Source organism: Prionailurus viverrinus, chromosome C1 (assembly GCF_022837055.1).
Source record: "Prionailurus viverrinus isolate Anna chromosome C1, UM_Priviv_1.0, whole genome shotgun sequence".
Classification (NCBI taxonomy): Eukaryota; Metazoa; Chordata; class Mammalia; order Carnivora; family Felidae; genus Prionailurus; species Prionailurus viverrinus.
Window position 1 is genome coordinate 206,005,681 of NC_062568.1, and position 11,558 is coordinate 206,017,238.

The 11,558-nt window shown below is 52.7% G+C and overlaps 1 non-coding gene across 1 annotated transcript; it reads left to right on the plus strand.

Annotated features, from left to right (window-relative positions):
• Positions 1 to 3,852: 3,852 nt before the first annotated feature.
• LOC125174245 (small nucleolar RNA SNORA73 family) lies at positions 3,853 to 4,036 on the plus strand. Its single transcript, XR_007155360.1, has one exon. It is a non-coding gene; the product is annotated as a small nucleolar RNA SNORA73 family (small nucleolar RNA).
• The last annotated feature ends 7,522 nt before the right edge of the window (positions 4,037 to 11,558 follow it).

Here is an 11,558-nt window from a genome sequence, read left to right on the forward strand (position 1 = left end):
CAGTGGATGGAAAATACCAAGAACAGACATCAAGGGTAGGGAGATACTTGCTAAACTGACCCAGCAGGATTCTTGCTAAAGGCAGGCGAGGACACCAAAGGTGGGGGATAGGGAACTTGATCAGATATGGAGGGTGATCAGATATCAAGGGTGGGGAGAGTCTCACTAAATTGATTTAGCAGGGTTCTTAGGGCTCTGCAGTCCCAGGAAGGATAGGCTGGATACAGAAGGCCAGGCCTTGTCTGGGAGAGGGCTCAGAGGAACCTAGCTAAAATTTGATCACGGATAGTGTCTTTGTGAAGGTAAAATGCCCAGAACCGTGCCTACCACTTAGTAAGTGAGCAATACACATGAGCTGTTGTTATTAGTGATACAGAAGGTTATTATCACTATACTGCTTGGGGCCCACTTGAGTCAGTATACCAAAAGCTAGCTGGAAAATCTAGCTGGAAAACCAGCAGAAAACCTACAGGACACAACTGTCTCCAGAAAGAAGAAGATTGGAGAGAAAAAGATTTTATCTAAACACTGTCTGCCCCTCAGCTGTAAATGGAAAGAATTGAGGAAGGAAAGGGCCATCTTACCTGGCACCCCTCTTAGACTGTTGACCACCCTCTCCCCAACCCAGACAGGAACATTAATTCTCCCTACCTCCATCCCCCTCCCCACCTCATCCTTCCCCCATAACCAGAGAAAATTTTCATTTGGAGAGCGCCAGCTTCCATTAGAGTCACTTGGGGTAAGGGGCCCCCTCGGATGCGTCTGAGTGCTTGTTCTTGCTTTTAGGAGGGAGAAACCTCATGGGAGGCTACAAAACTACCTGGGATTGGCGGTGGGAGGTGAGGCGTGGGAGGGTCCTGAGATCAAATCAAGACACATCCTCTGGAAGCGCCTGGGTGGCTCAGTTGGTTAAGCGTTTTCGACTCAGGTCATAATCTCACGGTTCATGGGATCCAGCCCCAACTGGAACTTTGTGCTGCTTGGGATTCTCTCTCCCTGTCTCTCTCTGCCCCGCGCCTGCACACACGCACTCTTCCTCCAAATAAACAAACAAACATTTAAAACAAAACAAAACAAGACACATACTCTCTCCGGACACGAAGGGAGACTTTTGCAAGACTCCAGGGCCCATTGGCCTAATTTAATGCCCTTTTGGAGACGCAGTCCTCCAGCCCAGGGGGCAGAGAAGCGCAAACTGGCCACCGTGGTTGAGAGCTGGTAAACGGCTACACCTAGTTTGATTTTTTGGGATTTAGCACACAGCGGAACAGGTGTTTGAATCCCGACTTTGCCACTTACTGTTTGAACTTGGGCAAGTTGCTTCACCTCTCTGTGCTTTAGTTTTTGCAAGTGTAAGAGGAAGATCGTAATGGTAACTTCCTCAAAGGGTTGTCAGTAATTAATACACAAAAAGCGTTTAGAATAGTGCCTGGCAGATAGTAAGCACTAAATCAGGATTGGCTGCTATTGTCATTAAGTATTAGTTATTGTTAATTATTGCTGTTGGATACCGAGAGGAGAGTAATTCCTCAATAAATGGTGGGTATTATAACACTATATTATTATTTATCAATTTTTTTTTCTAAGAAAAAGTCCCCATCCACCTGAGATCCTAGAGGTGTTTCATCCAAGCCTGTAGGGGTGTAATAAGACAGCAATCCCATTAGAAGGAGAAAATAAAAAACAACTCCTAGGATTAAGACTGACATTTAGTAAGTACTTATTTTGTGGCCCACGGTGTGAAAAGTGTTCTGTAGTAAATGCTCACAATGACCCCATGGTGTAGGTGCTATCCTGATCCTTATTTACAGTAAGATGATTGAGGTTAAGAGAAGTTGCAAAGATTATCCAAATCACTGGTGGGTATGAAACTGGCCTGGGGACCGAGGAGGTCTGGCTCTGGGACCCTCCCTGACATTCAGCCCCTCGGTTCCACTGCCTCCATCTTGGGAGGGAAAATACAGCCCAGGCTGGGATGCAAAGGACGGAGGGAGGCGAGGAGGCAAGACAGATTGCGGATGAAACACAAGGCTGGGTCTGTGGAAGGTCCTTGCCGCTCACACAGTGACACTGCATTCATCCCAGCCAGCTGGGGCCAGAGGCATGGGGGAGGGGGCAGAAGACCCAGCCGGCTGGGGTTGTGGGGGGGGGGGGGGTAGCTCATAGGAACAAAGGAAAGTGACTATTCTCAAAGGAGTCAGAGTTTCTGCCATGACCCAGTCCTGACTATGGAAGGACAAATGCCCCCCTCCCCAAATCCTATCCCACAAGGCTTTGGGGTCATAGCTTTAGTGAGCACAGTTTTGGAATTCAGGTTTAAATCTGTCGCGTCCCTCGCCAACCGTGTGTGCCTCAGCCAAGTTTTATCTTTGCACTTTGAGTACAGAGAGAGACATGAAGAACACCGATTCATTCATTCATTCATTCATTCATTCAGGGGAGAGTTATGGAACACCTGTTTGGGTAAACATCTGGGAGCAGAATGACCAGATCATTCGGCAGGTCATATTTACCTGTTGAAGAAATTGCCAGGCCGCTTTCCAAGGTGATTGCAGCGTCCTATCTTTTATTCTCCGTAGCACTTATCACTGTCGGAAGGTGTTGCTCTATCAGTGTACTTGCTTACTGCTTATTATCTGCCCCACCCCCCACCCCCCAACTAGACTGTAAGCTCTAGGAGGGTGTGACATCCTCAGTGCCCAGCCCCCTGCCTGGTGCCTAGTAGGCACTCAGGGAATGGACCGGCATACACCAACTGAACGAATATGTATGCCCCACCCCCCATCACAGACATCTGAAAGACCTGCCGCCCAACCCCCTGCTTATCCTCAGCGTCAGGCTCCATCCGTCCAGGAAGCCGCTGGGTCAGTGGGGCTAGTTGTGGGTGATGCAGATAACAGATAAAACACTTAAGGCAGCAGGGGAGGGGGGGAGGGGCTCTGGGGTGGCTCAGTGGGTTAAGCATCAGACATCAGCTTGGGCAGGTCATGATCTCACGGTCCGTGGGTTCGAGCCCCGCGTGGGGCTCTGTGCTACCAGCTCGGAGGCTGGAGCCTGCTGTGTCTCCCTCTCTCTCTGCCCCTCCCCTGCTCATACTCTCTCTCTCTCTCTCTCTCTCTCTCTCTCAGAAATAAATAATAAAGATTAAAAACATTAAAAAAAACCACACCTAAGGCAGAGAAGCTACTGGGACTCCATTTTGGAAAGGCTCATCATGGCTTTAATCCTCACTAGGGTAGAAACTTCTACTTTGTTGATGGAAACATTGTTGCAGTTTGGATGACTTAACCCGAGTTGCAATTAGCAAAGCTTGCATGGGAGCCCTGTAAAGAAAACCTGCGAACCCTCCTCGAGGTCTGTCTTTGGGGGCCAAGGATTCCGTCCCAGGTACAAGCCCTTTCCGTGATTCTGGAGGTGAAGGTGGGCATATGTACCCCCCATACTCCTAGAACAATGAGGCACGGATCAGGTGGATGAACCCGAAAGAGTCAACAGTAATGGCTGGTCTTTATTTTTTTTATTAAAATTTTTTTTAATGTTTATTTGTTTTTGAGAGAGAGAGAGAGAGAGAGACAGAGCACAAGTGGGGGAGGGGCAGAAAGAGAGGGAGGCACAGAATCCGAAGCAGACTCCAGGCTCCGAGCTGTCAGAGCCCGACGCGGGGCTCGAACCCACAAACTGTGAGATCATGACCGGAGCTGAAGTTTGACACTTAACCTGACGCTTAACTGACTGAGCCATGACCGGTTTATAAATAGGCTTTCCTCAAATTCACTTGTGTGGTTCACCTTTCCAAAGGTGAAATCTCTGGAGAACGTTTTGAGGGGGTGATGCTGTTTAATCAGAGGCATGGCAACGTGGGTATCCCGGGAGGTCGCTCTCCCCGGGTGCCGTCCGGGTGGCATAGGGAGCATAGGGGCTCAGCCCCGTGATGTTAGAGATGAAGCCGGGTCCACGGTCTCCACTTGAATATTCCTATGGCTTCTCAGAGCCCTGTGGACGATGACTGAGAGGACAAACCATGCAGGAAACATCTAAAAAGAAAAAAAGAAATGGGGCGCCTGGGTGGCTCAATCGGTTGAGCGTCCAACTTCAGCTCAGGTCATGATCTCACGGTTTGTGAGTTCGAGTTCGAGCCCCACGTCCGGCTCTGCTCTCAGCACAGAGCCTACCTTGGATCCTCTGTCTCCCTCTCTGCCGCTCCCCTGCTCGTGCTCGCTCTCAAAAATAAATAAAGTTAAAAAAAAAAATAAAGCGAGGCTCTATCTGCTCTGTTTTTCTGCTACGCCCCCTTCACTCCTGTTCTACACTTTGCCTCTGAACAAGCCAAAGAAGCGATGTTCCCACTTCTAGGGGGGAAGCAAAAAAGCTTTGTCCTAGGCCTCAAACACCTGAGAAGAACACCTAAGAGGAGCCAGATCCCAAACAGGTTCCAGGGCATCAGCTTCGAACAAACCCCGGCTGATGTTGACATCAACGCCTCCTCCCTCTGGTGGTTTATAAAATAGTTCCTGTTATTCGCCCATCACGCACCTCATCTTTGATTGGACCCTACCCTGGATTCCCGAAGGAACACGTACCCTAGACTCCTTTCCAGTATAACCCACGCCCCCACCCCCACTCGAAGCAACGGGGAGACTCACTCTCCTTTGGTTTCCGCATCTCCCAGACACTCCCATCTGTTACACTCTGTCACTCATGCTATTCATTAAACTAAACTCTGCTTTCACTCTCTCTGGCATGCATTTGATTTCTATCCTGCGCGGAGCCAAGGACTCTCTTGGCTGGGTCTGCGGCGCACCCCCCCCCCCCCCCCCCCCGCCCCACTCTGGCTTCTTAGTCCCGGCCTGCCTGCGTCAGAACCACAGCCGTCGCTTTCCCAGGGTTGCTTGCTCCTTTGGGTAAAGGTGGGTGTTTTTGGATCCCTGCCTTGCCTCCTCCTGGCACAGCTCCTGGAACTTCATAAATGCTCAGTAGGCAAATAGCTACCCTCCTGCTGTGAAGAAAACCACAAGTGTCTTTCGGCGTCTCCCAGCACGTCTGGGCCCACAGTGAATGCTTTTGGAACAGATGCACCGGGGAAGACCCCTTTGATGGGGAGCAGATGCCCACCCCCCCCTTTCCTTCTAGCAAAGACCTCGGCATTTCAGCCTGCTGCCCACCACCTTCCCAGCTTCGACACCCTCCCCTCCCCAGCGCTGCCACTTTGCATCTATGACACTTAATCCCTCCGCATTTTTTTCTGCATTGAGACAATGGGGACAGTGACAATCAGTCCCCTGGCGCTGTGTGAGGCACAAAGGAGGCTCCGAATATGAAAAGGTTTGGAGATGATTTCCCCCTGTCCTTCAGTTCTTAACCCACGGGAGGCCCACCGTTGTGAGGGGGTGCAGCCACTTCCTTTCCCAAGGGGGTAAATCCAGCTGGAAGAAAGAGAGCAGAGAACATCACGGAAACACCATCTGAAAGTCACATGCGCCTGTCACAATGCGGAGCCCTCCGCAAGAAGCACATTAGAGAAGGGCCTGGAAGCAGAGCCATGGCCCCTGGTGGCACATCCCCCTGGGGGGCTTTGATCTGGAGACCCGTCCTCCAGGGCACGTGTTAGCTTGTCACATGTAACCTGCCGGCTCTGTGTTTCTCGGCCTGAGGTCTGGCGGGGTTGGGGAAGGCGTGGGAGTTTTGTGGGTCAGTGCTGGCCTTTGGATCTGTGGCTATACTCTTCTTTCTCCTTCTGAGGGCCAGCTGCTGCCCACCGACTACAGGAAACGGGGCAGGAGCTGATGGAACCGAATGGAACCCTGAAGGACTGGGGTGGGAGTGGCTCTCTTGGGCTCCCAGACTTCATTCCCTGTCTTCAGCCCGGTCCTCGGTTGATGCGCGTACCGAAACTATCAAATGCCATTATGACTCACCAGTAAAATCACTGTGTCCACAGCACCATTTACTCAGAGCCAGGAAGGGGACATGGTCCCGGGGGAGGCATGTGCCCAGAGGGAGTCAGGTTGGATGATCCTGCTACATCCCTGTTCCTGGATTTCCTGGAGGTGCCTGGACATTGCTGGGAGGTGGGAGAGGCCTCCACTCTAGAGGACACATTTGTTTTTTGTGATTAGTCAAAGGGGGACTGATTCCAGGGTATTTGTCCCATTGGCACACAATTCGAACTTACAGCAGCATCCATGGCTGGCTTTTAGAGGCCCCGGTCAGGCTCCTTGAAGACTCTCCCTTGAGCCTTAAAATGAAGCCCGTAATTCCTGATGGCCCTATAGCTTTGCCACCTCATCAGGGTCCTAAGAAAATTACTGCGGGTGAGCCCCACCCTGGGAAGGCCCTGCCAGACACGTAGCGATAGTACCCTGTCCCTCCAGACACCCGTGTGCTCAAGTCAGGCATCGGAGAACACATCAGAGAGCTCCATGGAACCCTTGGCGAGCGTGGGAAAGGCAGAAAAGGAAACTGTGTCCGGTTCCAGGAAACAGAGGCTGTGTTCGACAACAGCCAGAGGGAAAGCTCACTGAAGAGGCTGTGTTGCCCAAGACAGAGCCACGGTGCCCCTCCCCGCGGCTCTGTCTGTCCCGTGGCATTTTCTTCATTCGCCTCGTCCATACTCCAGCAACCCTCTTTATGCCATCGTGGTTGTGCGTTCCCAGGCTCTCACTATGCACCCCCTGCCTCCCACTGCCTGGCCTGGCCTGGCCTCAGTTCAGGCTGTCGCCTCTTTCCCCGTCAGGCTTCTCATCTCTCCACGTGCTCGGGGTGGAATTTCAAGAAAGGCATTTGAGGGCTCTGGCTGCACCTTGCTGATCGCTCAGATACACGCACAAGGCCAGTTATGGGCCCTGGGCCCTGCAGCCCCCAAGATGCCTATCTGCCGTGGAGGGTTATCCTGGTGTTTGCTTTCACCCCCTTCTGCTGGGCCAGCTCAGAACCAAATGGCTTTTGGGTCCAGGTCTGCGGCAGGCTCTCTGAGGTCTCGCGTTCCTTGCCGGGGGACAGTAAGGGAGGCTGTGAGCCATGCAGGGGGAGGAATCAGAAAAAGGAAGCGGGGACTGGGGTCAGGCAGCGTATCTCCGCAGGTTTCACCAGTTGGGAAGCCCCTGAGAGGGAATCTCAACCCCCTCCCCCTCCACACCGCGGGGCCTTCTAGAAGGCAGCATGGTGAGGGCATGATCTTTGGTTCTGGCAGCCCAGGGCTGGGGTCTGCCTGGCAGAACTCCTGTCCCCTGCCGGCCCCGCAAGCAGCCTTGGTGATGCCGGATGCACTGTGCAGCTCCTGTGACCCGGGGTCTGGGTGGGAGTGGGTGGGAGTGACCAACCCCTAGTAGGTGCTCGGCAAACTTGTGGCATTTGGGAGGCAATGTGAAATCGGGGGACATAATCGAGTTTTGGAGTAGGAAAGACCTGGGTGGGGTCCCCGATACATCTACTTAGTTTTCCTGCTCTGAAAAAGGGGCTCTAATAATACCTAGCTACACAAGAGGAGGGTGCTTCTGGCAGTGAGGACCGCCCCGTAGATAGAGGCCACAGTTGTGTTTGGACGAATGTGTTCCCTCTCTAAACATGACTTCCGCTTTGTGCCGGGCACTGACACAAGGTCAAGGCTGGGGCATGGAGAGACAGTTCAGGACCACCATGCACAGAGCTGCCCAGGCTGCCCTGCTGGACTGACCAATCACCAGTGGGGAAGGGTCCCAGGTGTCCCGCCATGGTCCCCCAGGCACAAACATGTGGGTTTCAGGATACACCATCCTGGAGGGGGAGGGTGCAGAGAAAGGAGTTTCTCTGTTTAGCCATTTGCCTACGCAAGTGTCCATCACACCACCTTCCCCCATCCCACGCCCGCCAGGATTTCACGTCCTGAGACTAGGACTGGTGTGTCCGCTTACGTAACAGATGGCAGTCACTGCTGCCATCTGGCACTCAAGCTGGCAAAGCAGTGAGGGAGCCCAGAACCTCGAGACGCACCAAAGACAACTCTACCACGTGCCCGGGTGCTATGATCCAGAGCTGGAGAGCTGAGCTTCGCCTCTCCGTCACGGTCAGCTTCCTGTGTCATCCTGGCCAGCGGGAGTATGTGAGGATTTCATCACACACTAATCTAGGTGCCACTGTGAAGGCATTTTGCAGATTCGGTCAACATCTACAAGCAGGTGACTTCAAGGAAAGGAGAGTACCTTCAATAATGTGGGTGGGCCTCATCCAACCAGTTGAAGGCCTTAAGAGCAAAGACTGAGGTCTCAGAGCAGAAGAAATGTGGTCTCAAGGCCATCATATCAACTCCTGCCTGAGTTTCTGGCCAGTTGGCCTGCCCCATGGATTTTAGACTTGCTGGCCCCTATAATAGGGTGAGCCAGTTCCTTAAAATAAATCTGTATAAATAGATACAGGGAGAAAAGAGATATATAAATACACAAAGATATATAAATACAAATATGCTATTGGCTCTGTCTCTCTGGAGAACCTGGCCAATACACCCCCCGTCCAGCTACCTGATCCCCTGAGGGCAGCACCCAGGCTGCTGGCAGAGAGCTGAAATCCCTGTGGCCTTGAGTTCAACTGGCCTTGACTCCTCATTTCAGTACTGCTCTAACCCCTCATCAGTAGAAATGGATTTGAGTAGACATCCCAGGGCAGGAGGGGTTTGTAAAAGCCTAGCATACCTTTCTGCAACCACGGACCCAGGGGTCAGCAGTATAGGTTAGGGGGTTGGCAAACCACAGATCATGGGCAGAGCCAGCCTGCTGCTCTTTTGTATGAATAAAGTTTTATTGGAACACAGCCATGCTCATGCATTTGTGTATATCCATTCACAGCGTTGTCTGTGGCTGCCTTGCCCTGCAGTGGCAGAGCTGAGCTGCTGGGCCAGCAAGGGGAGGACTTTTGAAGCTTAGACGAAATGGAACTTTTTGGGCTTGATTCCCTAAAACCATCCCCAGAGAGAGGTTCGCCAGCTACTTGGGGCCTGAGTGGGGGAGGAAGTTGAGTTCTCAGGAAGATCTGATGAAGCAATTCTCATACCTAGGGCAAGGGGCTTATCAAACATGCAGATTCCCAAGACCCACCCTGAGAGATTCTGAGTCACAGGCCCGAGTGGAGCTCAGAAACCTGGGTTTTCTCCCTAGAGGATCCTGATGCTGGGAATCCCAGGCCCATGCTGTGGGAAACCTTGGATTAGGGTGTTTCCCCCATCCAGGCTGCAGAAGCCAGTCCCTCAGTGGTGCCTGGGCAGGGAGCGCCCCACAGGGACACCAGGCCCTTAAGAGCATCCCATAGTGGGGCCCCTGGGTGGCTGAGTCAGTCAGGCGTCTGACTTCGGCTCAGGTCATGATCTCAGGGTTCAAGCCCCGCATTGGGCTCTCTGCTGTCGCACAGAGCCCACTTCAGATCTTCTGTCTGCCTCTCTCTGCCCCTCCCCAGCTCACGCTCTCTCTCTCTTTCTCAAAAATAATAAAATAAGCATTAAAAAAAAAAAAAAAAAGGGCATCCCATGTCTGTGGTTACCCCGGCCCCCAGAAGAGTCTGGACCCTGGCTTGGCTTCAGGATGTGGAGTCCCCTAGAGCTGTTACACAGCCTTGGTCTGTATTATGATCAGCCAGGCCTAGCAGGGCCTGGTCCGTGGAGCCGGGCAGCAGTGGCTGGAGCTGCCACAGAGATAAGAGACGTCTTTCCTGGTGTTAAGCCAGGCCACTCCCTGGCCAATTCATGCCCTTTCCCATGATGGCATCTGAGCCTGCTTAGATGGCGGCGCTTTGTTCCTTTCTATCCTGCTGAAGCTGGCGTCTGCTGTTCTCTACACGTGGCCACCCAGACCCTGAATGAGGGCCAGCCTGCTGTGACGAGCCTTGTGATCTCTTTGGGACCTCAGCTACCCCAACCCTAAAATGGAGAGGGAGGCCAAAATATGACATTCCCACCAAGAGGCCTGGTTAAAGGGTCACGATGAGGTCCAGGTGAGGACAGAGACTCTGTCTCGTTTCCCGCTGAGCTCAGAGCAAATGCTCAAAGATGTGGCTGAGGAAATGCTAGGCTTCCGGTCCCCTCCAAACGCCCCGCGTGTGCTCCCTGCCTCTGCACACACAGATCATCTCCTGGAGAGTCAGAGAGAGACAAGAAAGCAGCTAATGAACCATTGGCTCTTTATTTACAGCTCACGGGAGCACATGCAACACGTCATCACAGGACTACAAGGGCCTGGCACCTCCCCCCTCCCCCTGCTGCCCCCACACTTTAAAGAGGAACCACAGCACCCCAGGGAAGTTCCCAAGAGTCAGAAAACCCAATGACTGAGGGCTCCAGGCCCAGGTGCTCCGCTTGATTTCCTCTGAAATTCCAGCCCTGCCAGGGCCTCAGAGCCTGGGGGTTTGTCCACCACTGGTTATTAACTAGGCAAACTGGATCTCAGATCTGCCAACTCACACACCCAAATGTAAAGGCTCTGAATTAGCTAAAAGTCCCAGACCATTCAGCTTTTCTGTTTCCCCCTATACATCCTAGACCCGTGTCTCTCAAACTCAATCGTGCACGAGAACAGCCTGGGTCTTGTTAAAATCCAGACGGCCATGCCCCCTGCCACAAATTTTGGTTCAGCGGACCTGGGGTGGGCTCGGGATCCCACACTTCTATCAAGCTCCCAGGTGACGCCATGCTGCTGGTCCAGGACCACATGGTGAGTAAGGAGGGACTAGGGAGCCTCCTGCACCCAGAAGAGGTCGAGGATCCTATATCAGATGACCTGTCCTGACTTAGGATTCAGAAAACACATTCCCTGCCATGAAAGTCCCTGGTTCTGCAAACCAGTTCCTGCTGCCCCCTAACCCCCTCCCCCACACTCCTCACTGTCTCCCATGAGAGGAAAGGTCATCGTGGAGGTGATGGTGCCAGTCCCGTGGAATCCCCAGTAAGGAGCCTAAGTGGTTTGCTTTCTGGCTCCTCCCAGTGTCCCTCCCAGCACCCACTTTCCTTGCTGTTCTGTTGTCTTACAGAGATGTCTTTGTAGGTTCCGTGTATGTCCACTGACTCTCCTGCTGCAAAGCGGGTCCATTTCCAAGGAGCTGTGGGCCCACCATCTCAACACTAGATTTTACTGGGTGTGTTGAATATGGCTTAGAGTCAGGATCCATCTGGGGTGAGGAAGGGGTTGTGGCTTTGGATTTGACTTGTGGTTCCTGTCATTCCTCAAGGGGCAACTGAAGCCGTCACGTTCCCTATGAGGCTCGGCCCTCACGTCCTCTGACCCTCAGCCCATTCCCAGCAGGCTGGGGAGCCACTCTTGGCATCGTTGGACAAATCCCAGAAAGGAGTCATGTGGGAACCGTGGGCACCTCTGGGGAATGGCGTAAGACTCCGAAGAAGGAATGCAGGAGGGCACAGGCCACCCAACAAGCAGCTATTGGTTTCCACTTGACCTCCTGCTCCGCTCTCCCTCTGGTTGTATTTAAATTGATGAACCTGTATTGCAATGCCACTTAACACCTCTTCCAGCTCAGCCTCAGTGCAGGAATCTGTACATGGCTGCCTCTGGCTGAGTCCAGAATAGGTTTCCAAACTTCTTTGA